This window comes from Ostrinia nubilalis, chromosome 5 (genome assembly GCF_963855985.1).
Source record: "Ostrinia nubilalis chromosome 5, ilOstNubi1.1, whole genome shotgun sequence".
In the NCBI taxonomy this organism is placed as follows: domain Eukaryota; kingdom Metazoa; phylum Arthropoda; class Insecta; order Lepidoptera; family Crambidae; genus Ostrinia; species Ostrinia nubilalis.
In genome coordinates, this window is record NC_087092.1 from 10,892,414 (window position 1) to 10,899,020 (window position 6,607).

Sequence of the window (6,607 nt, forward strand, 5' to 3'; positions counted from 1 at the left end):
GATACGAGCAATATCACACATTATTGTGTTTTGTAGGTATTTTGATTACTTTTTACTTCACAAACTCACAACTCTATGTACCTATAATGTTTTTTTGGTTTGAGAAGTTCATTTGGTGCGAATTCATTTAAAGCTAAGAGCAAAATACTTTTATAAAATATTTTAAGCTTTGGATTCTATGAATTTCAATGCAAGAAATAATTCTGTTATTTTAGACCAAAAGTGTCCTTCGAGCCGGATTTGAACCAGCGACCTATGGATTTCAACGCTAAGAAAGAACACTACAGTCCACCGCTCTACCAACTGAGCTATCGAAGGTTGAGATAATCGTGCAAAAATGTAAGTTTATTTGTATTAATATTATTTGTAGATTATAACACTGATAACTGATAACTGAATATTCATTTTAGTGTTTGGTAATTTATGTTCATCATCATCATGTCAGCCATAAGGACGTCCACTGCTGAACATAGGCCTCCCCTAATGCTTTCCACGTTGATCGATTGGTAGCGGCCTGCGTCCAGCGTTTGCCTGCTACCTTTACGATGTCGTCGGTCCACCTTGTAGGTGGACGTCACACGCTGCGCCTTCCGGTACGCGGCCTCCATTCCAGAACCTTGCTGCCCCATCGGCCGTCAGTTCTGCGTACTATGTGCCCTGCCCATTGCCACTTCACCTTGCTAATCCGTCGGGCTATGTCAGCGACTTTAGTTCGTTTACGGATTTCCTCATTTCTGATTCGATTTCTGCAAAGAAACACCAAGCATAGCCCTCTCCATAGCATGCTATAATTTATGTTAACATTTTTATAAAAATTGATGTGTAGGTTAATCCAATCTATTAATTTCATTCTACGTAGCAGTTATTCAATATGCGCAAAATACTAGAAGTCCAGAAGTCCATGAGAAACAATATCGAGTGTATCCAGCCAGAATAACTCAAAGGGCTCGCGTGTTGCGATCGCTCGTGAAGTGGAGGCGGCGTGGTCTTCGGCTCTTGAGCTGACAGGGGCGTCGCTGAGTACCCAATTGGCTCTCGATGGTTCTCCACGTCAAGCGTACTTTTTCATTTTATGATATTTGTTATTCTCGCAACAAGAAATCACTTAATTTCAAAGATAAAAGCGATAAATTTATTACTAATATTTATTTCACTATTAAAATAACCTATTCTGTGCTGTGGCCAAGTGCGAATCAAACTTGCACATAAAAAAGTTGTAGTTAGGCATTCACTGAGACTCTTTTCAGTTTGTAATTATTAATATCATGCCAAGACGTCGGAAAATTCCAAAAAGGTAACTTTGTATACTTTAAGTAGGTATTTATTTTTAGCTCGTTCAACTTTTAGCATTGTGGTATTACTTTTTTGTTCGGAACCCTTAAAACGACTGATTTCTCAAGTTCTATTATTGTGATCGGTAAATTAAAATTTCGCTTACTGCCTACCTTCTAGGTATTTATGGATCGATATAACCGTACTTAAAGGTTTCTTGCTGATAGATCAAGATAGTGACTATTGGCACTATTTCCTGAGTATGATGCCACACGTCACTCATATCGGAACTATAGGAAACAATAGTTCCACATCTTATCAAAACTTGATAGATACATCGCGAAGTTTCCCTAGGGCCTATGATGGAATACTGAAGTTGTGGCGCCATGACAGACGGCAACTAATATATCTTGGAAATATGAACTATTGCGTCGTGATAATTGAATAGCCCGAGTTCCCGAGTTGCGATACTTGGGAACACTAATCACACTTCTAATATTAGTTTCATGATTCATGAACTAGATTAGCGACTAATCGTAGAGCTGCTCTAAAGATAGGTAATACTTATCGGTATGTGTTTGAATAAGAGAAAAAAGATGGCGAGATGAACTAAAAATATCAAAGTTTAGCAACAAAAAACCGTCCCATTTAAATTGATCAAAAATGAAATTCGGAAATGTATCCCCAACAGGTTTATTAAATTGAGTGTCACAGTCATATTAAACGTATTTTGGAGTTCATTTCCGCAAATAGATTGACGTTTTAGGAAATTTTACGGTAACGTTTGAGGAAATGAGTCGTTTGACTTCATCTTCAGAGCTTTTACATGACGGTGAACTTAATAATGGTGATTTGAAAATCCTGAAAAAAGATACTTCAGACTATGGTTAAGATTTAAGTTAAATAATACTGGTGTCATCAATTAAATGTACGTTCGTTTCAGCCGAAAGACGTCCACTTCTGGACAAAGGCCTCCCCCAAGGATTTCCACAAAGACCGGTCCTGCGCCGCTCGCATCCAAGCACCTCCCGCGACCTTTACCAGATCGTCGGTCCACATAGTGGGAGGCCTGCCCACGCTACGTCTTCCGACTCGTGGTCGCCACTCAAGAACTTTCCTGCCCCCAGCGGCCATCAGCTCTACATCAATCAAATGTATTAATTTTAAAGTTTCAAACAACGAGCCCCCAAGTTAAGTAATATCTGGGCTCAGAGCAATTTGCCTGAAAGCATTCGTCCGTTGACGAGTTATTGCTCATATTCGTAATGAAAGTTCCGTCTCATGTAACCGTCCCATGCCACATTATATCATTGCCTCAGTAAATCCGTTGGTTGGTAAAACTGTGAAGTCCGTCATTTCGCTAAGTGACAAAAACTTATGTAAAAATTATAAAAATGGTATAAAGTAGGTAAAATAATCATCAAATTAAACTGTGCTTTGTAACTTTAGCTTTTAGTAGGTTCGTCGTCGTCGTTTCAGCCGAAAGACGTCCACTGCTGGACAAAGGCCTCCCCCAAGGATTTCCACAAAGACCGGTCCTGCGCCGCTTGCATCCAGGTACTTCCCGCGACCTTAGTAGGTTACTTTCCATGAAATGTTGATTTCGCTATTTGTGGCTATCATAATAAAAAACACAAAACACTTTTTTTTTATCCCCAACGAGGAAGCTCTTGGCCTGTATCTCATGTCTCATCACCTGATGGTAAGTGATGATCAGGCCGAAGGTGGAAGCGAGCTTCACCCGGAATCCTCAACCACAGAGGAACTGGCTATCTTACCTCTAACTGCCGGAACACAACAATGCTGTTAACATGATTGTTATACTTGTTATGGCGACAGACTTAGGTAAGATGGTGGTAGCTAGCTAGGCGGACTTGGAACAAGCCCTACCACCAATCAAACTGAACAGAAAATTCTGCCCCCACTGGGAATCGAACCCGGGACCTCTGCTTCTGAAGCAGGTGGTCTAACCACTAGACCACAGAGGCGGTCTTTACGCTTTATAGGGAAAGAAATTATTGAGAAACAAAGTCAAAAGCTCATGTTGCGCAATAAATTAAAAAAATGTTTAGAACTTTACATAGACGTACTATACCTAAATATAATTTTTCTATTCTTATTTAAGAATTAAGTTGTGCGTGCAGCACAATACACGCACAGCGATAGCAACGTTCGTTACGTCATTGTTAAAATGATAAATCGAGTCGCAGCTAAATTATTTTCAACAATCATTTACTTAATCTAAGCTGGGATCAATTTCATCAAAATAATTTGTATGCCTGTGGTTTTGCTAAGCTTTTGTGTTATTTCCGTTAAAAACAAATCCAACCCTTTTACGGTAAAAGTTTTACCACAATATTTATTTACCTAGATAAGTTAATCATTTGTCAATTTTGGAGGCGGATACAATTTCCCAGACCAGAGTAACTTAATTGTCTTTATATTAAACTCGGTTAGTTTTAACTTAATTACTAGGGATACTTACTGTTCCCATTTTAGTGTAGTGGCGATTCCGGAGCGATGATTAACGTGCCTCTAATGAGAATGCTCATTCAATTAATTAGTGAACACCGAGTCAGCCTACAGTTGGAATTTGTGTTATGTTGCTTTCAAATACAGGTCAACTGCTTTGAAATAATTGGGTCATCATCGATCATTTCAGTGTCCTTTTCTGATCGATTTACTTTAAAAACAAAATATGTAGTCGCAATTTTTTAAAGGCATGGCATTGCAATTTGATTGCATATCATTTTGGGTTCAATCAAAGTTTTTAGATAATACCGGTGAAGTATATCGCACCTACGGTGCAATAACGTCACTTATGCAATTTTTTTAAAAACTTAACTGATTATGAGAAAATACTCCAATCTACCTCTTTACTTGGTTTACTTTGATTCAGTTAAGTTTTGAAAAAAATGCATAAGTGACGTTATTGCACCGTAGGTGCGATTATGCTGCTTGTTAAATGTTAATGTGATGAATGTGATAATGGTTGACTTGAAATCGACACCCATTTCAAAAGATTTCCTTTCAGTCGAACACGTTCTTAGGGATGCCTTATAAAATGACACTAAATACTGTAGGTAGAGTAACAGACTAGCAGTAGACAATATAGTTACAAAGATATACGAAGTATCTAAGTACTAGGCTTGCATTATAAAAGGAAGATGATAAAAATTCAACTTCCGAGAGTGAATCCGTGCTTGCAATTTGCATGCATTGTGTTGGTTGCGTGTTGAACAATGGGGACAAGTGCTCAGGATGACAAAACTTTACGCGTGGATCCGCTGTAGCAAGACGAACATCTATATCTTGCAGTATTTATAAAACAATACCTAATAGTACCTAAACGTAATTCCAGATTAAATATGTCCAACGATAACTTCGCAATAAGAACTCTCAGAATTATTACAACTCGTAGGTGAGCACGTTGAATTTTGCGTGTTGTTTGCTTTCACGCTTTAATCAACCTGTATAGGTACTGAAGTTGTTAAGTTTTAAAATAAGCAGACATATTGGATACAAACTTAATTAAACTCTTCTTAAGAACTTAAATGAATCCTTTTCATAACCATTGGGTGATTCTCTGGCTAGGCAATAAAACAGCTGCCCATTAAGGGTTAAACCGTAGCAAGGACGACCTGCCCTACCAGAGGCGACAGTATCTCCGCTATGTTTAGACGACCTATATTATATCAGAGGAGGCGCCGCATTCTGCCTGACGAAGGGTGAAATGTGCCCCAGCTTTGATGTTCAGCGGCCTTGAGCAGCGGGCCGTGAACGCAGCAGGCGACACGGACTTGACCTTTATTTTGTTAGTTTTTTTGCGTTACTGGGAAAACATTTTGGTGTAAAGAATGTTTATTGAAAATGAAAGATTAACATGCATATAAAATAAAATAAAACTAGTAAACACTTATTGCTTATTAGCAAATAACACCATGTAGGTGTAGGTTGAAGTGGAAAATGGAAACCCCATATCTGGAAATTTGATCTAGCCATGGTGGTATGGTGCCTAGAACTTCAGCAAGGTTGTTGATACCCGATTCTAAATGCGGCGTCATTAGCGAGAAAAACACCTTTCGAATCAAGTTCATACCATATCTCGATTTTACGATCTATTCCGTCGATTATACGGTGCGGTGGTGTATGGTGGCTGGTGGTGGTATGATCCATTCGTGCGGCCTCCAAAATCGAGGGTTCGCGTGTGTCAGCCCTGCCCCCTGGCCTCAGGCACAATGTCAATGTTATCAGATGCCTCCACTTTCACGGACATTTGCAAGTCAGCAGAGTAAGAAACCCTGGCCGTCGCAACTTGGGTTTTCGTGGAATATTTACATTAGATCGATGATATTAATGCTGCCACGAACTAAATGAAGAATGCTAAAAATTACCATATTATGTAAGTTTTACTGACCACAAAATATCAAGCGCCATTGTTGGTTGAAAAAAATAATTGTAACTACCCGAAGCAGAATGTTGGAAAATTAAGAACTCCTAATTGAAAATCACTTATGTACTCGATTTATCAGTCATTCAGATGAAAATGAAATTGAGGGCTGCATTCGGGAGTGACCTCGGAGATTGAGCTGTGAGCGCAAGCCGCATTGATCGGTGGCACCACCGGGCAGCTTCACCTGTGCAGCTTAGTCCACGCCTACCTTCCGCTGTATGGGACTCCGACAATCCTGACTGAATCAACATAGCAGACTCACGGTTTGAATGATCGTTGCTCACAGTTCAGATTTCTAGCTACCTAACGGAAACACGCGACACCTTTTATTTTAAAAGCATTAAAAAAATAGAATACATACTACCTATACAGGGTGGAATTTTGTAATGCCACCTGGAGGGAAAGTACTCTTAATACTGTAAATAGAACATTTTACTGAAAGTAAACATTCCTTTATTTTTGAAAAGAAAGAGAACTGCATTCAAAGATTTTCGAATTTTTTTCGGAAATTCACTACAATACCATACAATTTTCTGTACATAATTAAAATAATTTAAGATTTCATGGTTTTCCTTTCATTTGATTTATCAAGTTTGTTAGAGAGATTTCATCCTTATAGCTACTTAACCCTAACGATCGATGTAATAAAAACACAGGGTGTCATTTTTAACAGATTTTAGTTGGTTCGATTCCCGGGTGTGGGTAGCAAATTTTTGGAAATCTTTGAATGCAGTTCAATTTCTTTTCCAAAATAAAGGAATGTTTTCTTTGAGAATTTTTTTCTATCTACAATATTAAGAGTACTTTCCCTCCAGGTGGCATTACAAAATTCCACCCTGTATAGGTAAATTCACAAAATTTTTTGAAAGGACTCAAACAAGA

The 6,607-nt window shown here is 38.6% G+C and overlaps 1 non-coding gene across 1 annotated transcript; it reads right to left on the minus strand.

Annotated features, from left to right (window-relative positions):
- Window positions 1-225: 225 nt before the first annotated feature.
- Trnay-gua (transfer RNA tyrosine (anticodon GUA)) lies at window positions 226-318 on the minus strand. Its single transcript has 2 exons — window positions 282-318; window positions 226-261 (listed from the first exon to the last, which is right to left on the minus strand). It is a non-coding gene; the product is annotated as a tRNA-Tyr (tRNA).
- Window positions 319-6,607: the final 6,289 nt, after the last annotated feature.